This window comes from Lethenteron reissneri, chromosome 46 (assembly GCF_015708825.2).
Source record: "Lethenteron reissneri isolate LAM-NWPU_2019-01 chromosome 46, ASM1570882v1, whole genome shotgun sequence".
Lineage (NCBI taxonomy): Eukaryota > Metazoa > Chordata > Hyperoartia > Petromyzontiformes > Petromyzontidae > Lethenteron > Lethenteron reissneri.
In genome coordinates, this window is record NC_083824.1 from 7,294,492 (window position 1) to 7,320,708 (window position 26,217).

The following is a 26,217-nucleotide window of genomic DNA, read 5'->3' on the forward strand; positions in this document are numbered from 1 at the left end:
ACCACTGGGCAAGCAGGCTCGGCAGGTCCAGGAATGGCCCTGGGTGGTTCCAGTTTGACTCAGATCTTGCCCCCCCCTCACCCCATCCACACCCTGTGAGCAATGAGGCCCTGGGCTTAGCCCATCCAGTTTATCCCCTCCACACTCTCTCCATACCCTCCATGGCCCGAGAAAATGATTGTAAAATATGTATTTTTTAGACAACCTTTGCTGTAAACTCTGTGGGGTTGGCTGCCATGGTGGAACGGTTAGCGCGCTGGACTTGCAATCTCGAGGGGTTTCCATGGTGCGACCTCCTGGCGCCGCCGTTGACACAACGCTGCAAGTGTCTCGCATCCCCACCGCTTTTGTCCATCGGCAGTGCAAGTGACGAGGTGTTAACTACCTCGCCTGGCATGCAGGAGGTCATGGGTCAAATCCGGACCCTGATGTCTGTATATTTGGAGTTTGCGTGCTCTCTCGGTGGTCGCGTAGATTTTTCTCGGGGGCCATCCGGTTTTTCCCATCGACGTTTATTAAAAAAACGCGTTCAGAGTATTTTGATGCTAAAATGCCCACGTGATAAGCCACTTCGTTGAGCTGTAATTTGTGGCCAGGTCGCTTCTGAAAGAGCTACATAGCTCAGTGGGCCTTACTTGGTAATAAGTATAACCCGTAAAAACAAAGTTTTTCACTATAAATATTTTATATGCGTGGCGGCTAGAGTCCTCTCGTCCTCTGGCTTGAGATGGCTGCCACCTATGGGTCAGATGATTGCATTGCACCATTAAGCAATTGGTAATTAAATATTATATTTTTGTCCTAAAAAGTGTAAAATTTTGGAAAAAAAAATTTCACGAACATTAATTGTCACGCACAACGAGTCTGTGTGGAAAATGTCAGCTCGATTGGATCACGGGAAGTGGGTTAAAAAACTACCGAAAGATTTGCATGGTCCTAAGTGTAGTGGTGGTATTGACGTGCGCCGGCAGTGATGGATCACGGGGCGCGGGGTTGGGCACGCGGTGTGGGCGTGGCATGGACGCGCGCGCCGGTGGTGAGGCGCGCTCACACAAGCTGGGAAAAGAGGATCGTAGCGAGTGCGCAGTGATTGGTCAGATAAGTGAGTACTCTCAGCGACGTCCGCAGGAGGGGTATAAAGGGGGACGCGCGAGAGCACTCGTGGTCAGTGTTAACCAGTTGAAGACCGAAGACGGGGTGGAGGAGGTAGGGGCCCTGTGTGGCTCGGAGCCGAGACTGGGGGGACCGTAGTCCGACGCCCGTGTGGGTCGGGACGGTGGTACCCAGAGCCGAGACGGGCACCCCGGCTGGGTGTGTCCCGGAAGGCTACGGGGCGTAAGAGCCCGTGTCAGTACAGCTGAGTGGGTGTTGGTCACCCGTGTAGCTGAGTGGGTGTTAGTCACCCGTGTAGCTGAGTGGGTGTTGGTCACCCGTGTAGCTGAGTGGGTGTTAGTCACCCGTGTAGCTGAGTGGGTGTTGGTCACCCGTGTAGCTAAGTGGGTGTTGGTCACCCGTGTAACGAAGTTGTAGCTGAGTGGGTGTCCGTCACCCGTGTAGCTAAGTGGGTGTTGGTCACCCGTGTAACGAAGTAGGGTGTTAGTCATCCGTGTAACTACAAGTTGGTGAAAATAAAGAGTGTGCTACCCGTGAAGTCGTCTCCTGCCGAGTTACTACTTTACATAAGCAAGAAAGTGAACTTAATATAAAGGATTAAAAAAAAAAGTTTAGTTTCACAGTAAAGTGTGGGTACTCTCACCTGTTCAACGACGCATAGCCTGCGTGGACGAGTAGGCCAAATGCCCTTTAAAGGGGTGAGCTCCTTCTGGTTGAAACCCTTCTGCCAGAAGCGGCATGAGCAAAATATAGCATGGCTGCACCAGTATTACTCTTACCCTTGGGCAATAATCTGATATTGTTGTAATACAGTTAGGCATTTGTCATGCTGCTGGATTGGCCCAGTGGGAATCCAGGCCACACCACTATCAATTTGCCACATTGTATTGTAACAATTAACCTGGTATCATATTTTACATTTGGATGTTAAATATCCCAAGTCTTATATCCCCTTTAATTCATCAATTAATGATTGGATGTACAGTACCTCCATTGATAAGTCAACAGTGCTCCCACAAATGCGAACTTGATTTTAAATAATGGCCAAGATTAACGTTTTACCACCGTCATCGTTAAGATCATCTCTCTAGGGTGGCTAAAATAGGTCCCATTGGCAGGGATGCAGCACTTGCTGCAAAGCCAGCATTAGGCAAGTGGAATGTCCACCTCTGCCTCAGAATCACAAGCAGAGCTGAATACCGTTCAATAGGGGTGGGACAATACACACAATTCAACATTATAATAAATCAAGAATCTATTCCGTACTTTTTTTTCTCCTCGCAATGAATGATAGCGCCTCCAGTGGCTGCAGTGGTGACCAAAAACCATTACTTATAACATATTGTGAATTTTATAAAATATTGATGCTTGCACATGTGATTTGCTTGCATATATCGTTAGCTTAGGAATATATGTATATAATTCATTCCAACGCCAATGTCCAATGTTCGCTTGAACATGTAGACTTAGACTTTTTTTAAACATTACATTCTCTGCTCAATAAATTCTGCATTATAATCCGGGACCCACGACGTGGCTAATTAAAACAGCTCTATAAAATGTCAAGTCACGTTCCAACCAACAGACGGAATCTTGCAGGACCATTATGCAAAAATAGGGCATGGCACGGCACTACCTTGGAAATATTCCGATTGACTCTCCATCAATAACCAGGCTGCCATTTATGGACAGAATCATTTCAAGGTTACATTGAACAACTGTTTTCTATTCACAGGCCACTGACCGTAGGGTAATGTAATTGAACGTGAACCATTGGCCCCTCCACATCAATCGACGACATTTCTCGGTGAAAATTTGCAACGCCTGCCAAATCATCACAGCTGTCTGGGAAGGAATTCTCGCAGGGAACCAGCTCAGTTGTCTGCTGTTTCACAAGCAGCTGTGCAATTGATTTCCCTGCTCCCCACCCTTCGCTCCCCCCACCCCCACCACTTCTAAAGCACACGTGCCATGTGCCATTACCGTGCTCTGCGAGATGTATCAGTGCTACGTTGTCTCCTCTCTGAAAGGGAGCCAGCCACTCGTTTTGAAAGCTAATGAAAATATTTTTTTTGTACATATATTTCATGATTAAACAAACAGAGTCTCCGTGCACAAGACCAAAGAAATGTCTTTACTGGATTCATTGCTTTGTATGGTTTGCGGTAATATTTTTTTGGCGTTAAAGACAAAGGCTTTGGCACGCAAAGGAAAAGCAAGCTTTTCCGATTCGTGATTTTACCATGATTTCAGAATATAATTGTCAAATATGACGGACGAAACTCTGGCGTTACCAGCCTTTCGTGAGATTTTCATTGACTGGCTTTTATCACTTGAACAGGTTTGTTAATCTGCCGCAGGTTCATAGACCTCCAACCCATGTTGTGTCTGACCATACTTCACCAGACCGGTCCTATGCACAACGGTAAAGACGGGCGGGGGGGGGCCGACAGGACCGGTTAAGATATCACATATCACTCGCCACCAATGTATGCTGTGTCTGGGAATTGAAATTGGGTCTAAGGTTTCGCAACAGCATGTGCACTACTGCACCCACACATTTACTGCACATGTGCCATTCTGGCTCCATGTGCCTGTAGTATCATGCTGATCTCATCAAGGAGAATAAACCATCACGCAAACTCGGATCATCCTCGCGAAAAGCTTTTTGGCTAACCATCAAATAAAGACGGACACTGCATCGCGCACTTTCAGATGTGCTTCTGCGGCCGTCTGGACTACTCTTCTTCACTTCCTTTCGATACTAGGATGCAATTGGAGCTATGCACGTATACATCTAGATTGAAAGCTAATTTCTTTGGAAATGTTTTTTTGCGTTTAGTTTGTTGTCCTTCCCCCGCACCTCTGATTAGCACGGTTGGCTATGTACTGTAAAGTGCGAAATAAATCCAACATACACATACGTGCAGTTCTATCTCGAAGACCCTACTGCAACAAAATTATCAACAGAAAATCACATCACATGCCCTAACAGCTAATAGGAAATGGTCAAATAATTATGCAGATAATACACATCCTTCCCCTGTCTGTTCCCTCCATAGCGACGCTCAATGATGATTTTGCATTAGGAAATCTCAGTTTCACATTCTATATATATATATAGCTTCAGTGATATAAAATAAGTGAGAAGGGATGGTGACGGTGGCGGGAGTGGGGGTGGGTTGGGTGAGATGGCCCAGTGACTCCTGGGGTCACAAGCGCTGAGCCAGCACCGGTGAGAAGCCTCGATCCCAATCTGGGTCTCAGTGACATGCGAGCGGCGATAAACCCGCACTCTCGAGCACAGTAATGGTCTCGGCTCGGACCCCGACGACTTGCACGAAAAAAAATATTTTTATTACATTTCAGTTCTCATTCACCCAACCACCATTAAGCAACTTCTAATTTCAATAGCTGTCCCTTCAAATACATTGAAAATTTAATTTTTCACACAATTGCATTGGCCGCCACGGCCTTCTGGGAGTATCTCATTTCAGCAGCATTCATTCAGGACAAGCAAACTCTGGACCGGTTTTGACATGCAGTGTCTCATCAGCAGTCAGGCTTGTTTGAACCAAAATGATAGCGACCTGCCAGATACTCTTTGTGACTTTACCGAAAGAACCAAAAAGTATGGATCCTTGCAGTCACGAAAACTTCAAATCTAGACCTGCCAGATGTTCGTAGACAAGAGCCCTCCCTCCCTTTACGATCCGGGCCCCAGTTTGACAACATGGTGACAGAGCAATATGCAACTCTACATTATAATGTACGTTGTTGTGGAGAATATGAATAAAAGAAGCAGGCAACGTCTCCTTCGTACGTATGTTTCTCCACGTAAAAGGAAAATATATAGGCATGTCTTATGTATGTGTGTCATAGCAGAAGCTGAATACAGCCCTTGGGAGCAAGACCAGGTGGCACTCATATCAGAAACCGTGTAGCTTTTATTGGAAGTGTATCTCCACCTTGCGAGTGTAATGGAAGGGTGAATTGCATGTATCAGAACTCTGCGTTTTTTAAGGTGGGCTTACATCCGGCTCCACTGTAATATTGTAACAATCCTTCCAGAGAGTTTTTGCTCAGTTACCTTATCTTGCATTTCATTATTTTCCTATTGCCTTAACCTGTTCCCTTCCATTACGGGTGCCATCATCCATCCCGTTATTGCTATTGTGAAATTGCCCCCTCGGCGTGTCTCATTTAGCGGGAGTCACATTTTGCCTCCACGTTTTCCGACGGGCCATGCGGCTGGGTGACTGGCTGCCTGGAGACTGCTTGGAGACTGCCTGGCGTCCCACTGGCTAGCTTCTTTCATTGTCCAGCTATCCAGGTGTAAACAAAAACATCACGTGAGCCCGTAAAGTTGAACCGATTTACGCAACCTTTGTTCATCATCGTCTTGGCCCCACCGGCCGTGATCAATCCATTGCTGGATGGAGGCCTCCCCCCTCCGAGCCAACGCCACCTCTCACAAGCCTGCGATGTAACAATATACATGGCACCTGCACGTCAAATTTTTTTCTTTTGATCATTATAATGGCAGCAATGCTATTCATAGCCCTCCGTATGTGTTTCCAGTTTGCCCCCTTGCTTGGCAGGATAACAACAATAATAAGATCCTTTAACCAAGCAATGAAATGTAGTCTCTTTCAAATATTGTCCCACTGAGACACGTGTTAACTTGTCTCTCTAGCAAAGTGTGACCTTGGTTAGGTAAAATAAAGTAGAATATAATAACATATTTTAAATAATCATAGGTACAAAAGGTTATATGCAGTAGACTATCGATTATCCGTGTGCGGTTTATCATATCTGCAGATTAACCTGAGATTTTGACAAATTAATAACGCATGGATTTTCCCTTAAGCCCAAATTAATCATCTAAAACAGTTAAACGTTGTTATTCTTGGAAATGTGAATTACAAGTCATGTGCTTAAATCCGAAAAATATGTTCTCCGGTTAATCCGAAATCCACGTGATCGCCTCTACAGTACAGTAGTTGCAATATCTCCACAGTAGTGGGCGGAGTTTGATTGATGTTGATTGGCGTGGCCCTGCTATCCACTTAGTGGCCCGAGTCTTCTGCACGGGAGTCAGTAAAGTGTTATAGCTGAGCAGGCGCATCGATCGGTCCATCGTTAGTATTCGTTCTGAATTGAAAGAGTAACAATCGAAATCGTCAATGGTGCTTCATGTTGAGTGATTTATCCGATCATTTATTTTGTGAGTTTTAACTCACGAAGCTGTCTGGTGGCAAAGAAATAGAAGAGTGTTGTTTTATCTTTAAATCAGATTTTTTTCAACTGTTTAAGTGAGTGGGTTTTTGTATGGTCTTTTGTAATGAAACAAGATCAATACATTCTTGACTACAATTTTTTTTGTTCATTAACAAACTCAATTGTCTTAACTTGAACATTATTTATACCTATATTGGTGTTTTTTGGCATAAAGATCCATTGAAATTTGATATTTTTGGATTATCAGCGATTTTTTTTATCATTTCCCATCATGAGCGTGGATAATCGAGAGTCTACTGTAAAAACAATCCAAATGCTTGGCGCTTCGTTGGGAATTGAATGATCCTGGAACTGAATGCTCCTGAAAAAGCTGCTCAACAAAAAAAACATCAAACATCGTGCCGATCAACAGGCGTAGTACAACCCCACAACACACGAGAAAGTTGTAGAGCGCAATAGCGAAAAACCTCAAGCAGTAATGCTATTGATCAAGTTGTGACAACCATCCTTGATGCGGCTATATTTTTACAATAAAGGAAAGGCTTATCCAAACATGAAGAGCCAACGGTGAGTCATCTGTGGTGTCGCCATTTCTTCTACTTAAAGGGTCGGTGTCCGATGCGTAACATTTTTTTACTCAACCCCGGAGGCACTGAAAGCCAATTTGTCTTCTCATTGCACAAGCATCCAAAAAGAGTGCAATTAATCCACATGAGACAATGTTCGCAATGCACCCAATATTTTTAGATCTCAGAAATATCACCCGGTTTGAACCTGGATAGTGTTTGGATGCTTCACCACTCTGCACAGCAGGCTACGTGGTGGAATGCAGACAGCAAGGACTGTCACCAACCCCCATATTGACCAGTGCGGTGAAGTATGGTCGAAAATACCCCCACGACTCGCACCGTGTGGGGGTAGACCTTCATTCAGCAGTGGATTGATAAAGGCTGCAACATATACACAAGTACAGATACTATGCATTTGAATGCGGTGGGCATTCACAAACTGTTTTTCTTTATATATATACTAGCAGAAGTACCCGGCGTTGCCCGGGTGAAAAATATATTTCTTAATAACCTTACATATATACACAGATGGGCTGCTACCCCTGCCCCCCCCCCCCCAGCCACGATCTCCTCGGCCGCTGTGCAGTAATATGTACGGCCTATAGTGTGGTGGGGTGTCGAGGCCTAGTACCGTGCAGAGCCTCCGGCCTCGCCTAAATTGCCCACCCGGCTGAGGCTGGGTACTGGGGCCGTTGACACCCCCCCCCCCCCCGCGCTACAATAATACTGTCTAATCGCTATAATTTCATTATCTACCGACCCTATAATAGTAATTGCACACATTGGGGTGGGGGGGGGAGTGAAGAGGACGTGAAACTTTGATGAACTTACCTCAGAGTCGCGTGTTAATGCGTGCGCATATTTTTAACGGGAATTAAAAATGGCGTCCACCCCGCAGCGAATGCGTCGCTACCCGTTGCCAGGGGCAACCGCCGTGGAAAACCAAACGGACCAATCGCGTCTCGCAAATCCCTCACATTTCGTCCAATGAAACTGCGTATGGTCCGGCGACACACAGACAGACAGACAGATTTGCGATTTTATATATATAGATAAAATATTGTTATTCCACATCCTCCCTCACATCATACATTGCAACACCCTGACGTTCTGGACGGCATTACCAGGGGCATCGATGGTATCAGCTTGCACGCCGGACTCATCAGAGCAGGCGGTGGGGGAGAGGAAGAGATTGCCTTTAGGGGAGGGTAGCTGGGGCGGTTGGCCAGATCATTGCGGTTCTGGGCTCAGGCATTTAAAACAGGTCGAAGGTTTAGGAATGGACCCCATGTACGTGCTGCATTCTTTTTCATAGTCTTTGAGCTTATGGCTTAGATGTCCCAGTGCTGAGATTGGGCCCTAATGAATACAGCCATTATGTGTGGGAGGTTTGTGATTCACCCACGTGCTCAATATGGTTTACGTGGCCGCTATATTGAGAGTCCTTCACGAAATCTTCTGTTCTCGAGTCAGTCCCACATTCACCAACGTTTTTAGTGCAGCACTGTCGGAGGCAATGTCTGGTGGATCATCTACATTTTACAAACTCACAACCTTGCTTGGGCTGCGAAGTGGTCAGAAGATGGCAGGACAGCGAGTGGAATCACGAGTGTTATTCACTTCTAGGAGTAGGGAGTTTTTATTTTTGTTTCCACCAGGTTTGGACTCGGAATTGACTCCAGTGCCAAAACAAAACTTTAAGAAATACAGAGATCACCCTATGAGACAAACACATCTTTTCTTGGATTTTCTGTTTGCACTTAGTCACATATTCACTTTAAGATGTTTTTTGTTCATGTTTTTTGTTTGTTGCGGTTGCACCCGATTCAAGAGCCGAATGAACTTGAACTTGAACATCCCATGAATTAAGAATTTAAAGCTGAATGACCACTCTAAGTCAGGCCTTGGAAGCGAAGCAGGGTCCGGTTTTGTGCTTAGGTGGGAGCTTGCCTGTAAACACCAGGTGTTGTGGGCTTGGGTTGTGAGGTGATGAGAAGGTGGCAGAACATCAATGGATATTTTAAATCTTAATAACTGAAACCTTTAGTCTCATTCCCTCATCTGTGGATTTTATGTAACTACTAAAGAAAATTGATGGTGGCAGATTTTTTTTGTGTGTGTGATGATGAAGACATTCTGTAGTTCTTGTTGGTATTTTCATTATTTTCACACTGCTGGCCATCAAACAAAGACGGCCACCGCATCGCGCGCTTTCAGATGCGCCTCTTCCGCCGTCTGGAACGCTCTTCCTTCCGATATTAGGAAGCCGCTGGAGCTATGCACTTTAAACCATCTATATTGAATACACATTTCTTTAGAACAGCTTTTTGTGTTTAGTTTATTGTCCTTCCCCGAACGTCTGATTAGCATGGTTGGCTACATATGGCACGAAAGAAGTTCATCATACATGGACACAATTCTGTCGCATGCAGTTCCCACGGACAGAACATCTCTCTTTCACGAAATATCGCTCTTGTGCCTGACGGTGAGGCAATGCCATCCGACAGGATAAAATGAAACTCACAACTCTAGACAATTGGGCTTCCCCAATGAATACAGAAGAAAATCGCAAGTAAGTCACACAGGATGTTACTTCGCTCTTTGGTGCCTTTGTTTTTCTTCGGGCACAAACTCACAGCTGAATAATAAATGAGGAAAGGTTAGAAGCTATGGCCATTCAATGGACTGATGGCCGTCAAACGTGTGAAGCTTTTCCACCTCAAGTGCTAACCCGGGTGCCATATCTCCTTGACCCAATTGCCAAGATGCTGGCCTCTTCTCTTGATTCCTCAGATACCTGGCCACACAGAGCGGCGTCGGATTTTAGGACCTCAGTGCAGAGAGCACAAGCCATGCGACGCCGTCTTGACGTAGTGGTTCGAGCGTTCGACTTGTAAATCCGGAGGTACGCTGCCTTCGTTCTGCCGGGCACGGCAGCTGAAACAAGGAGCACGCGTTATTTGTTTCCCCCACATCGCCGCACCCCCGTCTACACGGCAGTCTATCGATCGGCAGCTCCTCACGTGGTGGTATGAAGTGCGGGAATTTCAATCTCCTGCAAGAGATCTGGCCAGTGTGTTGAAAAGTAGGCAAACTACTGGTGCAGGCCCTTACTGTATGCCACCAGTGACGTGAGTAATACATTTCAGGTCCAGGACCTTTACCTGTCAGTATTCCGGCTGGCAAAGTTTTAAGGTCAAATGCCCCTCCACGAGGGCTCAACTCGGACATTCGTCATCCTTCTGAAAACACACTCGGGGGGGGGGTCAAGAGCGGTTCTCCTACGGAGAAGCAGCTGGCACCCACCATGGAATTTCCACCCTCTGACTTCAGGGGTCGCACAATTGAGATGAGCAACAGCCTCCACCACGCTCACTTGAGCAAGGGGAAACAGCTTTGATTTGGAGTTTAGGCCAAAATCCCAAAGCGACTTGTTGCCATTCCACCCGAGGTCCCAGCAACGAGTGATCCAGCGTCAAGTGGCCACCAATGGCGAGGCAGGTGTTGTTAACGTGACGGGCACCAACAAGAGGAGATCTTCGAAGGGCAAGACCCATGCACCATCGTCGCTGGCCGCAAAAGGACATCATTCCCGCCCCCCCCCCCCCATATCGATTACATTCCAGCACGTTCTATCAAGCCGTCTACCCCTGCGCCTTGGATGGCTCGCTCTCCTCCTGACCACGTGAGCACGTCGTCTTTCTCCCCCTACGCTGGCGGAGGGTGTGATCGCGATGGAGAAGCGAATCCCAAGGGACTTCTTGGACGAATGTCACCGTGGGGGTGGGCAGCGGTCGTGATAGCGCGCGCGCCAATGGGCAATCGAGCGAGGTGCCAATACTGGCGATGCGTTCGCGTACATCCGAAGAGCTTGGAGATAAGAGCAAGCTGCTGCATAGACAAATGCAATCGTTTGATGTTACCGGCAAAGTGTCCATTCCACCGCCCCTTCTCCTAACCCACCCACCCCCCATTCAAAACTGAAATGTGCATGAAAAATAAGCATAGGTTATACCCCTTTCTGGAAATGAAACAGGTGTTGTTAAGATGTTAAAACACCAAATAGAAACATTTTGCAAGGAATCTCGTCTGCATTAACCACACGCGGTATGCAAACGAAAACATGCTCCGATAATACATGGCATTGTCTTTGAAACCGATTGTTATACACCAGAGACAGCCTTCTCTTTAGAGCCGAGTTTGTCCAGTGTCAGACTACAAAATAACAAAAGGCGAAAAGCACAAAGACAATACGCGTATCAGAGCATTTACAGCTCCGGTGAGCAGCTACATCGTGGCAACCTTTTTGCCAGTACCAAAGCACGAAAAATAAGAATGCGTTTTGCCTTTTCTGAAATACGTGTGCGCATGAAAACACAGACTGCTGCAGCTGCAACAGTGTTATCTTCCAGACTCCCACCATCACTGTGGTGGAAAGACGTTATCTACCTCGCCTGATATACAAGAGGTCATACGTTTATCGCAATCCTGACGCCAGTATATTTGGAGTTTGCATGTCATCTCTCCCCGTGGTCACGTAGATTTTTTTTTCCAGGTCCTCCGGTTTTCCCTCCACATTTAGAAACTTGTGTTTAGAGCATGTATCTGATATAAGTTTCCACGGGATAAGCCACTTTGTTGAGCTATCATTTGTGGCCATGTCGCATCTGAAAAATAGCTATATAGCTCAATGGGCCTTACCTGGTACAATAAAAATTAAATAGTTTGGTTTAGTTTTCACACACTCCCACCACACAACAGTGTTATAAACGTGAAAGTGTGAAAGTGGCATTGCAGCCCTACAATGGCTTGCTCAGGCCGGTGCTAGCTGAAGGGCCTCTGCCTGAGAGAGCTCAGGAAAGGCCCTCTCGAGGGTGTTTGGCCTTCTATTCTTCCACACTGGCCAGAGATCTTCGAAGATAAATCTTGATTTGAAGCTTTCGTGACTGCAGGAATCCATACTCTTTGGTTATTTCGGTAAAGTCACGTAGGTAAAAAATAAAATATAATGTATCGCGACGTTTCGATCGCAACGCACGCGGTCGTTCTAAAAACAGCTCTCTCGCTGGTTCAGCAGTTCCACTGCTGGATATTTTTTTTCCACCTGAGGACGACCGCTTGTGTTGCGATCGAAACGTCGTGATATATTCTTTTTTTTTTTTTACCCACGTGACTTGACCGAAAGAACTAAAGAGTATCTTCGAAGAGGTGAGGTTGCCCACACTTTACTCCACCACGTGCGACCTGAACATCGCCTAAATGTGGCGAACCAATTTATACTGCTGGTCGAACATCGGTTGGGGAAGAACGAGGTAGCTTGCTCATTGGTTAACGTTTCAACCAGAAGCGCTGGGAAATTTAACGGAAGTGACAACCTCAGTATTGCAAGTTCAGTGTACTGATCATTATACCATGGCAGCATCAATAGTGGAAGACGTTCATAGATTAGTATCTCGCCGGCCCCAATACATTACAAGAGGAATAATTTAGCAAAAATTCATATCTGCACTCACCAAACATTGCTGTCTCATTCGCGATGTTGGCGAAGGCTCGCTCACGGCGCCCGAATGTGACGCCTCGTTATTTATTGTATTCTCATATCGGAGAGCCGTGGGGATGTCTCCATGCACCGGGGCGAATGAATGAGAAAATTGCAAAGTGGCCCTATCTCCATTTGCACAGAAGGATGAGAACGTGCAGAGCGAGGTATCAATGGCAGGGTGTGAATGTGCAGATTACTGGCAGACTCAAAGGCAGAGGAACCTTATTGGGCCTATTACTGAACTATCATTTATTGTTGGAGGGAAGGAGATGGGGGATTGGAGACGTTGGTTCTGGGTTTTGGGCCGGTGTTAACATTGGGAATTAATTTTCAGCGAAATGGCTCATTTCAGCACTTAATTTGATGTCTAATTGAATTCATTGTTGAAGGTGAAAGCGTTTCTTTTTATTTTGCACAAAAAAAACGTGCTTTGCAAGAACATCATCTCTGCGTGTGCAGCGTGTGTACAAATGCCATTATATAAATTGGACGATAACGCCTCACAAGATATTGACATTTATAATCAAATATGAGTACATTATCGGTCTATCTCGCCCCACATTTATAAAAAAAAAAAACACGGAACTTTATTTATTTCCTTTGCTGCACCCAATTGGATTTTACACTTGACAATTTTTTAATGTGCGTGCATCTTTTTTTTCGACTGGTTTCGTATTATCACTTCAAATATAATTGGATCCGTGAAAACGCATTTTTATTTTTTTTAAGTTGTAACTATCTTCAAACTTTAAAACAATCTGCAACGTTGAAAAAAAAAGTGTACAAGTCCCCCCCCCCCAACCTTCCCACCAAGATGCCCTCGTGAGCGCAGGGGCATTCCCAAATTGCGCAAAGACAACAAATGTGTTGCACACTGCTAGGAAATGGAGATTGTTTCCCATGCACATTATCAGCATCTCATTATTTGATCCACAAGCACCTGCGAGACGAACATTACTAAGAATATAATTACTACCCAATTGCATTTTTGTTGGAGGCATGAACACACTATAAACTCTTCTTGGTTATTTCGGTAAAGTCACGTAGAAGGGAAGTAATAAAATAATACAATTAAAACGTAATAAAATAATTCTCACGACGTTTCGGCCACAACGCAAGCAGCCGAAACGTCGTGAGAATTATTTTATTATGTTTTATTTTTATTATTTTAATACTTCCCTTCTACGTCACTTTACTGAAAGAACCAAGAAGATGAATCCCTGCAGTTACGAAAGCTTTTAATCGAAATTTAACTACACTATAAACTATAAAACCATATTTATATTTTGTATTTACAAGGTAAGGAACCACTGAGCTATGTAACTCTTTTTCAGAAGCGACCAGACCACGAATCATCGCTCAACGAAGTGGCTTACCACGTGGAAATTTATAGCAGCCAAATAATCTAAATACACAACGCTACGATCGCATATTCGACCGGCACATATCCACCCTGACCAATTTAGCCCACGCACCCAGTGCAGTATCCATGCGTGGTGTAACTGGAAATGTTATGTAGCCTTCATATCTTGCACGTGTGCTCATTTATAAAGCACAGCGAAGCATTGCCCCATGCTTAAAGCAGATTCGTGCTTTAGTTTTGCCCAGTGACCTCTTCGTGCACGAACTGTAAAGGTCATTCTCTACATACGTTCGCGTCATCAAACCTTTTCACATGTCCGCCTACACCCCAGTCCCAACAGTGAATCAGATCCGTGACATTGTACTGCAGCTGGGATGTAGAGAGCGAAGAGCTCAGTGACCATCACCTCACGGCCACCTGCGGATTGCAAAAGAGAAAGACATTGAAGGAAATATCAGGGAGTGCTCAACAAAATCAATGTAGGACAAGGCGAATAGAGAGAGAGAGTGTGGGGATTGCATACCATTCATCATCCATGCCAAAGACACCACCAAAGCAAATATTATTTTCTTTCTTTGGAAAATCACATGACTGGGCTAATGCCTTCAACTGTGGTGGTTGAAGCCTGTATTCGAACCCAGGTGCTGTGCAGTGCCTGCTCAGTGCTCGTGTTTCACAGCGTAAGAAGTTGTCCACGTGCGTCTCGGCCACCTCGAGGCAAAAGGAACCGCTCACCGGTCGGCACAAGCGTAAGAAACTCGTCGAAAGTTAACACACACACACACAATGAGCGTCTTGGCTCTCGCACGGTGAAATGAGAAGCGCACGTTGTCGGTGGCCAACGGAAATGAATGCAAAGCCAACAGATTTTGAGAGAAAGCGACCGGACGATACACAATTGGAGCACGATTTTTGTTCCTCAGGTAGTAAGTGTTATTTCCTAATTGTTTATGCCTCAAAAGCATAGAAAATGGCTATTATTGTCCACAAACTTTGCTTTTGTGACCAGGACTTTACGTGAAGGAATGACACAAATGCACATGTTTTCTCATTGAAAATAGGTACATTTCTAAATATCACTGTACTGGTCACAAAAGCAAAGTTATTGAGAAATAATAGCCATTTTCTCTACTTTTGAGGCATAAGCAATTAGAAAATAACACTTACTACCCAGGAACAAAAAACATTGTTACACAGTGCTATCAAAGGGACAAAAAAAACCAGCCGTGATTCATCCCACTGCTCCAGCTCTAATCGGCAGCGCTCCTCTCACCCCCGCAACACGTGGGCGAGTGGCCACCTGCCCACTTGTGCTTGACCTCGTCCCAAAGCCCCCGCTGCCACATCACCCGTCGGAGTCCTGCGCGAAAAAATAAAAAAAACGAAGCCTCCTCTCGCGCACGCGGCCACCGAACATGTCGTCTCGGCGTCGTTCGGTCTCTCGTTGCGTTGAGTCGCCGGCATGCAAACTCATTGTATGAGCAACACAAGGCCGTAGCCATGGAGTCAACATTAGCGGGGGGGCAAATCTTCCAGGGGGTCTGGGGGTCGCCCCCCCCCCCCCCCCAGAAAAAAAAATCGAAATTTGAAAACTAATTTCCTGCTTAAAATAAAACAAAATTCACTAACACATAGGATGGACTTTTTATTTATGTTTTACAATAATGTCTAATAGTGTATTGTATTACATTGCTCTGTTTTTTCTTTTTTACCTTTTCTTGTTTCATTGTATGTAATGGCAGAGATTTTGATTAATAAAGTACAACCATAACCACAATCACATCAACAGAAATCAATTTTTTATCGATATAGTGGGGGGGGGGGGGGGGGGACATATATTATAATTAAGGCCTTGGAACAACATACTCGGTCTGGTGTCTTTTTCGTGGGTGTATGCATGTATGTGTGTGTGCCGAACTTCGTTCGCACCGTACGTAGACACCCGTGCTAACCCGAGGTGCGGGAGATATTTCTCGAAATGCGTTGACACGTGCGGACACTTTGTTTGCGTACTTTGCTATCGCGTCCACTCTGCTGCAGCCCTGCTCACGCCACTGCTGGAAGAAGCGTCGCCACCAGAGGGCGCTTCAGACAGCCCATCCTCCCGAGGGTATTTGACCTACTCTTCCCACGCTGGCCAGACGTCGCTTGGAGGCATCCGCACTTCGCCGCACCGTATGCAGCCTCTTGATCAACTACGGTGCGGTGAATGCGTTTATGCTGCTGCGTGGACAGAGGCGGTTGGGGAAGGGGTGGGGGTATTTTAGAAACGTGCACCGCTGTTTCATCCGATGTTTTCCCGCAAAAAATCCTTCAAATGGCCTTTTTTAAAATCGTAATACACTCGGAGTTCCACATTTCCACGCGGGCTTTAGAACTCCTAACCAATCATTTGGATGGCCCAGAAGTGAGTAATTGTTATAAAAATTCGCTGTATCAGTTTTCGTCTAATTTTTCATTCGCGTGAATTATTGTTCGAAGCACAGTTGCAACGCACAGCAAACAAATTGCACGAACGGTATTTAACCAAATCCTAGAGACGTGTGACTCTACGCACGCGTAATGAGTTTAAGTATTGATCTAAACCAACGAGTCGATTAACTGTTAATATCCTGGTATTTTGTTTGTCGCCCAGACAGCTCAGGCTAATCACTTCTGGCATGAATTAACCAAGCAGCTAAGGGAATAGAACTGGCAACATGTGGGCAACCTGAATGTCCGTTCCGAAATGGAAACGTGTATATTTGCTTTGCAATCCCATCTCCAGGCATCTGCTGTACTCAGTGCGGGGCTGTAGGGCTTACTCACTCGGCAGACTTTCAGGGCAGATTTATCCTCATTTTAACTCGCACAGCTCAGCAGCTCAGGGTCTTGTGTGCGCTGCAGCTTTGCGGTCTTAGCTGTATCAGGGCAGCCTTATCCCAAGATGCACAGCCTGGCAGGCAGTGTTGCACCGATGCAACTGCGATGACCAAAAAACGATAGCGGCTCTATCTGCGCCTCTCGGTCAGTCCAACCAACGCCGCCTTCAATTCCCTACGCGCACGACGCGACAGGGACTCTGCACATCCGTATGTACGTGGACGCACTCGCACATTAAAAAAGAAACGTGCACACCGCGCAATGCATTATCTAATCGAGAGATGGCCAGACGGCGCTAATGACGGAAAGATCAGACGGCACCCGGCCCCGCTTTGTCCGTGGGATAATCTCCCCGAGGCAATTTCCCCCGCCACGCGTTCTGGTCGGATTTCAAATTTCAATACGAAGTTTGGCGGGCCTGACTTAAACTCCGCAGGCTGTCGCCGTGGTTGTCGTTAACCGCGGAGGGTACACACGAACACGCTCCGATTAATTATTCTTGAGCGGGCTGCGAGCAGAGCAAGCATCGCCCCACCCGCCACCGCCTCCCGCCAACAACAAAATAAAACGCATCGAGCTGGAATAACTTTCCGTTGGGATTCTGGCGGAAGATTACGGAGCGTGATTTATCCAGCGGCAGCACCTTTCCATTCTGCTGCTTATTATTTCGACATTCGGCAGCCACGCAGCAGCGACGCAAGCAAGCCGGCATTCGCGGGGCACTACGCCCAAGATAAGATGCGCACTTTAAGGCCACGTAAAATGTCGAACGCTCACTGGCAGGAGGTCACGGGACAGACCAAGGTGCCATGTGTTGACTGACTGAAATGACTCGCAGATAGACCACCTGTTTCCCCGACTGTGCCAACGTGCTGTGTTTTAGCCGTCCGGCGCTTCGCTCGTTGTTGTGAGCGTTGCTCCTTTGCCCACCCAGTAGCTGGTATCCGTCATTAACAAGTACACTCCACTACAAATCCTCGCATACGACGTAATTTAATTTCTTCTTTAGCCCATGCCGCGCCTGTTTAGCCCCCTCTATCTGGCCGAACAAAAGCTATTTGGGCATGCGGTGGCTGGGCATGTGGGCTACATGACCCAGCCAACGCAGCCTTACCTGGGTATGTGTCCAGATCTTTCAAGGATTTGTGAGCCCCTCACACAATCCAGCCTGGTTAAACCCAGGATGGCTAGCAGACAGGCCAGCCTGAATGTTTCCATTAGGGGGTTCCACGTTTCGCAAGCATAGAGAAGGGAGGGCATGATTGTGGCCGAGAAGATCCGAAGCTTCGAGAGGAGCGACAGACCAGGTATCTTCCGCACAGCGTTATGCAGCCGATGATAAGAAAATTCCGCTCGACTGATTTAGAGTGCTGTTAAAATAGAGTTGGTGAAATGCACACTGTCCAGGTGTGGAAACCTCTCCACTCTCTCCACAGTGTAGCAGTTAGCGTGCTGCACTACAAACCCGGTGACCCGAGTTCGATTCCCGCTCACGGCCAATACCAGTTACGATTATTTGAACTGGTCCTGGGCCTCCCCTAGGTCGACTCAGTCTCAAATTAGTGCATCGTGTGATGTGTAAACATCGACACTGGGGAGACAAAGGCGGTCGGGCGTGGTGCTGGCTACCCACCCCCCTCGTGTACCGTGCCCACCTTCATAGGTGCTTGCTGACCACACTTGCCCCAACAGTCTGTTGAGTCTATACGGGGGATCTTTGTCTTCTTTGTACTGTCCAGCAAGTAGCTTGTCTGAAGCAGAAGGTGGCTTACGATTTTGAGATGGGTCAAGATGAACTCGACCCAGCATAACAGCCATCAGCATAATCATAACCTATTGACACAGAAGTCAGCAGCAGCTGTTTTATGATTTTTTTCGGCCTCGCTATAATAACGTGGAATTTCTAACAAAGGCTCAGAGAATCATCCATGAGAACGAGCACGATGAACTGGTTGTTAAATATTTCGCAATTGTTTGTTTGAACATGATATGTTAATTATATGTACTGTATATATGTTTCACTTCCAGGGAGCTTCCAGACTGCAATTTCTCCATATTCACTGCACTTTCATACACTCTTTTGCCTTTTTTTTCCTCCTCTAAAAATCACAAAAATTTAATGATGAGCCTTCCCGCTCAACCCATCCTCGATACGTTCAATAATCCAGCAAGCATGGCCTTTAAGGGATGCACTGACACGATTCAAACATTGCGTTTGATCACTTATTTAGTGCGACTCCTGAACGCTGACATTTTCCGAAGACATCAATCGTTTTCTCCCGATGAGGGTTTTTTTTTTTTTGGGGGGGGGGGGGGGAGGCCCACAACTTAAAACAAAAAAAAATCATCGTACAATTTACCCACCGCTGAAAAAAATCAGCCTGAATGTGTCAAAATCTCATCAGGCCTCGGCAAGGTCGATAGCCTCGAGCCGTGCTCGTGCGTTGAAGGGGCGTCTCTGCCTGGCAATGGCATGCGTGCCGATGGTGTCAAGCCATGGGGTTTGCCTCGAAATGGCAGGACTGAGTGCTATTCTTAGGTTTTTTTCGGTAAAGTCACGTAGGTAAAAAATTTTAATTAATAAAAGTAAAATAAAAATCACGACGTGATATGTTAATTATATGTATTATATGTTTCGGAGGCAACACAAGCTTCCGTCTTTAGGTGGAACCGTCACAGCACGATAGCTGTATTGATACAGCTGTATTGATACAGCTGTATTGGAACAGCTATCGTGGTGTGACGGTGCCACCTGAAGACGGAAGCTTGTGTTGCCTCCGAAACGTCGTGATTTGTATTTTATTTTTTATTTTACTTTTATTAATTTAAACTTTTTACCTACGTAACTTTACCGAAAAAAACCTAAGAATATGAATCCTTGCAGTCACGAAAGCTTCAAATCTAGAAGGACTGAGTGCTGCCTATTCGTGCGTGTGCGTGGCTTTTCTCCAGCCACTCCGGCTTCCTGCCACGTGAAGCCAAACACTCGAAGAACGGCAGAGGCCTAACACCCCAATGGGGATCCCGACTGACGATGAGTGCTGAGATTCAGCGAGCCTTTAATGGGTAAAATAATTGGCATTATTAGTACTATTAGCACCGTCAAACACATTGCCGACAAGTGCGCCATCCGTGCGCACGCTGGCGGTATCGCTGCAATCCATGCGGCGTCTACTGCCGCCTTGTATTTGTTGAAGGACCTCAACATTCAACAATGCCATCTACGCAAAATGTTGCTTATATGTCATACGAAAGAAGAAAAATATTCGCGGTCGTAATGATGTCGTGGTGTGAAGTTGAGTACACAACTTACGATCCACTGGTTTCCGGTTCGATTTGATCTCCTGGCAAATTTCTCAAATCCCACCACCGCCTTTGTCGACCCAGAATTATAAACGAGTACTGCACACCATTGGAACCTCATTTGCCAGTAAATCAACTTCAAGGACAGTGCACATTATCAGTGTTATGTTTTTTTTTTGCATTATGACTGCAGGTATTGTGGTCTATGTAAACATGACTCCTTGTAAAAAAGGTGTCAGTTTTGTTGCCAGATAGAAGGGTAAAAAAACAATTATCGGGTACTGCACAGTTAGTCGATTGTCAGTTTACATGTGGTGGGGAAAAGCATGGGTACATCCCACCTCTTCCGAGACATATGGCCAGTGTGAAAGAGTAGGCCAAATACACTATTAGAGTGTCTCTTAGATGTCCTTCTAGTGGTGGCTCTTCTACCAGCAGTGTGATAAGTAATTGTGCTGCACTTATAATTATTCTTCATTAAAATGCATTTTTTTTCTTTCTTTCCCATTGCTGATATTAATCAATATTGTCACAATTTTCGTCGCTACACCTTTAACATTTGACCATTGTTTGCTCGAAATGACAATAGCCATGTCTCAGATTCTGACATTCCACTGATATTTCAAAACTTTGAGAGGAGAGGAAAAAACAATTCCATCCCATATTTTTATTGCGTTAGATGTGATTGCATTACCTTGCAATTATATTCAGAAGAAAGTCATAACTATATAAAATGGGACTCGCTGAATTGCCTACTTCTGTATTACCTTTTCATAACAAGTCTCATTTGACTGTGCCACACACGTAACCCGGGGTCGTTTTAAATGTCACAGAACCGCTGCACGAACTGAGACGTTTCCTTTTGTGCAGAGTTTTTTCGCAAACAGGGCAGAGAAGAAAACCGACTCCCGTGTCAACGTTTTTTTTTTTACAATGAATGACATTTTTTTTTTGCAATCAAAGCTCTGGGCTTCTACGGAACTGATGTTATTGTGTCCAATGGGCCAGGGGCAAAGTCATCTTTTTTTTGGTTGTAAATGTTTTGACAATAACATTTGAATCACCGCTTCTGGCAGTCGAGCAGCAAAAGACAACAGTGAAATCTGTCACGTGATTCGATGGGGCGATCGGTTCATTAATCAGCAGCCGCTGCCTTTCTGGCGACGTTTTTCGCCACGTATAGAAACAGTGGTTTGTCATAGGAATTTAAAATTGCCACCACTATCACCAAGAGACATGAGCGTGATCGCAAATGCCAGAGAGGTTGAGGTGAGCGTCCAAAATTGCCTGTGAAGCAACCAGGATAATCAAATATTCACATCCGATTATCCGCCATGTAGTTGTCAGATATTACGATGGCATGGGGAGGTATTGATTCAGCAGTGGAGTGTTAATGATAATAATTTTATTTCATAAAGCGTCATTCATACAACTGCGTCGCACAACGCTTCACATCAACTGGTTGGTCCCTTACACGGATGATCCAAAAACAAAGCCCCACTAATTGGCAACTAAAAAACTAAAAGATGAATACATAAACAGCGAGACGAAACATAGAGTCGGCGAGTGTTCTCGTGAGTGTACTGGTTAGTGTACTAGTGAGTGTAACTGGTTAGTGTACTAGTTAGTGAGTTAGTTACCCACTGGTAATGAAGGCGATGTGTCTGTCTCTATGAGTATCTCCGCTAGTGGGGAGCGATTCCTGCTCTCAGTCAACACCCAGTGACGATTATCTGAACTGGTCCTGGACCTCCCCTAGGTCGAATCATCTTCAAATGAGTACCTGGTGCGGTGTGTAAACATCGCCACTGGGGAGACAAAGGCGGTCGGGCGTGGTGCTGGCCACCCACCTCCTCAAGTGCCATTCCGGCCTTCATAGGTGCTCGCAAGCAGCACTTGTCCCTACAGTCTGTTAAGGCTATACGGGGTATCTTTGTCTTTATCTCTACTTGTGAGTGTACTAGTTAATGATTTCATTTTTTAGAGCGTCATTCATGCAATTGCATCCCATAACGCTGCACATAAATTATCCATCCCCTCCCCAAAAAAATAATACGTAAATAACGAGAGGGAAAAAAACACATAACAAGAAATAATCATCGCAGAGAAAATGAATAATGATATAGCAATTGGAGGAGCAGTGTTGCAGCAAAGAAAGCATTGTGCTACAAACCCAGTGACCTCAGTTTGATTCCCAGCCATCGCTAATATAATTGATGAGTTGTATCAGAACAAGGCCTACGCTTCACCTGCATCAACCTGCACTGAGCAGGTTGGTGAAGCATGGTCAAATAGTCCTATTGATGAACACAGCTTTGAGAGGCGCTTATCCAGCAGTGGATTGGAAAATATTTGCAATGTATATTTTTAGTTTATATTTCTATTGTGCTACAAGCCTCACGTTGTAAAATGTATACGTATACGGTATATTTTGAACAATGTGTTAAAGCTGTGCCCAACCTCGTATAATAATATGGTCTCTGATAGAATCATCTTTGAGTCACACTTGTGGTCCCTTCTGTTGCCTGGTATTCACATTCATGTCACACGCGACCTGTAATGAGCGACTTTGGCATGGTAATCAGGATGACATATTGTAATTCGCAGAATGAGAATGTGACGAATTAAGTGATCTGCCAAATGACATACGATAAGCCTATATTGCAAGGTGATTTGTGACTGGATAGTATCGTGGTGCTATCACATTGGACGTGAACAACATGGGACCTTTTTTTTGTACTGTTCGCATTATGGCGTTCTCTGGTTTGACACTGGTGAGACTAGGCCCTAAATAAGCCTGTCTCTGGCGTAGACCAATCAGTTCCCAAGACACTGCATATATTACACTGGTCAACAAAAACATATTTTTTTCTGGCCTGGACTTTGCAGCTGTTTTAGACTAATTTCAGGGTGCTGATTCCAAATATGATCTCAGATTTGCCCTATCACATCTCATTTTTATGCTATCGGCATACCCCATTATCATTGATTTTACCCGAAATTAACTCTGTCACTTATGATTGCAAGTTGTTGCGAGTCAGTGACTGTTTTAGTGTTAAAATATGGTGCTGTATTTTTAGGATAGTGTGTTTGTAATATCATTTTATGTAGATATCCACATTTATTTAATATTTTTCTTCTGCAGTTTTTATTGAAAATGCAATATTTGATATCTCAAAAACCTGATGTGATAGACAAAAACTGATGCCAGATTTGGAATCAGCACCCCAAAATTACCTTAAAACCGTTGGAATACCTTATGCCAGAAAAAGTGTGTTGACCAGTGTTATCGGAGCATGTTTTCGTTGGCATGTTCGCCACAAGTGCGTGTGGTTAACGCACACGAGATTCCTTGCAAAAGGTTTCTTTTTGGTGTTTGAACATCTTGCCAGAAAGGGTTAAAACCTCTTCTCACTTTTCATACGTTGGACTTTATTTCCCAGAGACCGTTGGTTTGTTGTGCACGACATGGCAGTTGAAACAATGGGGCCCCTTTCTTAAAATTCCACAGCGCCCTCCACTTTCGTGCACCTTGCAATATAAATGTGTACCACCACAGTTAGCCGATAGACCTGCGGTGCAGTATCCCCTCGTTATTTGCAATGGACATCTACCACATTCTCTCCCATCACGTTATCTCATCATTTTCTTTCTTTCTCCGCCTCCCGATGCAGTCGTGCAGAGTTCCAGGATGCGATTCGTAGACAGCCAAAATCGCAGATAGCAAGTTTGTGTAACAAGGGAATACTGGACTCTAACCTATTCCAAGATTTCTGGCCAATGTGGAAGAGTAGGCCAATATACTGTATCGAGGAGCTCCCTGTAGTATTCAATTACAGGGCTGCATAGGGGGCACGACAGTAGCGAGAGGTCAACTACCTCACCTGGTATACAGGAGGATCGTGGATTCGATCCTGACCCTTGCATCTGCTGTATATTTAGAGTTTGCATGTTCTCCCTGTGGTGTCATCGATTTTTCTCAGAGTCCTCCAGTTTTGCCTCCACATTTAGAAACATGCCTTTAGAGTATTTGGCTGCTATACATTTGAACATGATAAGCCACTTAATTTGGCTATCATTTGTGGCCAGGTCGCTTCTGAACAAGAGATATATAGCTCAGTGGGCCTTACCTATTAATAAAAAAAATTGTTTAGTTTTAACCTTTACCATGAGTGACTGGGCAGAGACCACAAAACTCTCAACATTTGAATATACACTGTAATCACACGAGGCCGAAATCCAAATTCAAATACTGATGTGTTACTGTGACATAGTACAGTACTTAGCCCTGCCGATGCGTAGCATCCGTGGAAAAAGTGGGCGCATGATCAATCAGCCGTTACTTTGCTCAGGGTTTATTTTGTGAACGCAAACTTTTCCGGTGTGCATCACGGAGAAAAAAAAAATCACACCTCCAGGAACGTGAACAAACATCACAGGTAATGACTTCCCTTTGAAATTGCTTTGATATTAAGGGTATCCCCTTCTAGGCTTTGCCGTTTGATGAAAAACCTCTGAGCTCACGTCAATACTTGTGAAAAATGTAAATATCTCTTGGACGTACATTCCCTGTATCTATATTTTAGCAAGCGAGCGTGACTGTGCGTGTATAGATATGTAACGTGCGGTGGTGACGCAGTGTTTTTAGTGCACCACGTTATGAATCCAAACCCTACCCGAGTTGGATTTCCGGCCATGGCTAATATCAGTGCCGAGTGATATCCGTGTAAAGTCCTGGGGGCGCACCCACATCCATTCATCAGCATGCGCTGACCGACAAGGTGAAGAAGTATGGGTGATAAATCTTCCATAACCGACATGGTGCAGGGAGGCCTCTGAACCAAACCTGCCCCCCCCCCCCTAGGCTGATGCAAGCCTTCAAATGCATGCCGCGGGGCTGATGCACCCTTGTGCGTCGTGCTGAGATGAAGAGGTGCTTGCTAGCAACACGTGGCCCAACAGACTGCGAGTATAATTGTGGGATCTTTAGCAGAGGGATACAAAGCAATTCATCCCTACTGAGATAATAACATTAGCAAGACAGAAGTGACGCAATGGACAGACTCGTTCCTGTCTTGGAAATGTGGAATTTCAACTGCTTGTTCCGGCGCCAGGCAAGGAAGATGAGCATCGCCCCCGTGCTCATTTGAGTTGAAACAGTTGTTGATTCACGAATCAAACGCCACATCTTGTACAGTCGTAAAGACGGGGCCTTGAAATAACTCAATGTTAGTGGTGCAAACATCGTAATGTCTTGATTCGTTAACTTTATGGGAAAAGCCAGCAGAAGAAGGCATGTCTAGAACGCTGCTGTTTGACATTCCACACACAATAACCCCCATGAAGCAACCCATCAAGACAGCATTTCTGAATTATTGCCAACGGCAATGCTGTCCCTCACCTATTGCAAAGCCTATTTAAATCATACGTGGATTTACGCTCTCACCTTTAGATTCCACCCTTGCATGCACAAGAAGGAGATACCATCAAAAGTTGCGAATTGTAATTTATTACACCTGTAGAATTGCACATTCCCGTCCCTTAAATATTGACACGGCTGTTAATTTGTTATTCGTCGCGAAGGTCCACATAGCGATTTCCTCCGGCGTTTCATAATATAGTCCAGCCCATTAAAACGGCGGTAATGTATTTTCTACGTTTCAATTTAAATCGCGCTCCCACTCCCGTGCTCTTGCAGTGCTCGGGCCCCGAATGTATTAAGGGGAGAAAAAAAAATCAGTGTCTTCCAATTCCTCTCCATTTATCTCGCTCCACGATCTGTTCCCTACATTCGTAACGTTATTTTTTTTTCTCATGAATTTTGAGTTTCACCGCTTTGGCCAGGAGAGAAAAATAAATATATATATCTAGCTTCTTGCCAGATATTGTGAGCATTATATATTTTTTTGCGATGTCTGTTAAATTGCCGAACCTGTTAAGCGAAGCTTAGGTCACGTGCATTCGTGCGAGAGTCCATGTGAATCTATGTATGCGCTGTAGGTAATTAGGCGGTGAATTTACCCGATTGCAATGATTTTATTTGAATGCAAATGCTTCAACATTTTTTGTTTGTCATTATCAAAGCATGCTTATCAATAATTATTATGCTGTGGCAAGATGGATTGCTACCATTTATATGTGGATTTGTTTTCTTCCAAACTGGTTTAGGGCTACCAATGAAGAGATGAGCACCATCTAATGATCGTTTGAGTAGGAAGACACTT

The 26,217-nt window shown here is 45.2% G+C and overlaps 1 protein-coding gene across 2 annotated transcripts in view; it reads right to left on the reverse strand.

Moving 5' to 3' along the window:
• LOC133354270 (leucine-rich repeat and immunoglobulin-like domain-containing nogo receptor-interacting protein 1) overlaps positions 1–26,217 on the reverse strand; it is a 114,496-nt gene that overhangs the window by 78,543 nt on the left and 9,736 nt on the right. Inside the window, exon 2 of one of the 2 annotated variants that reach the window (XM_061570984.1) lies at positions 14,133–14,245. The exons of the other annotated variant lie outside the window; for it this stretch is intronic. The gene's annotated coding sequence lies outside the window, so the exon portion shown is untranslated. The remainder of the gene's footprint in view (positions 1–14,132; positions 14,246–26,217) is intronic. 2 annotated transcript variants of the gene reach the window in all.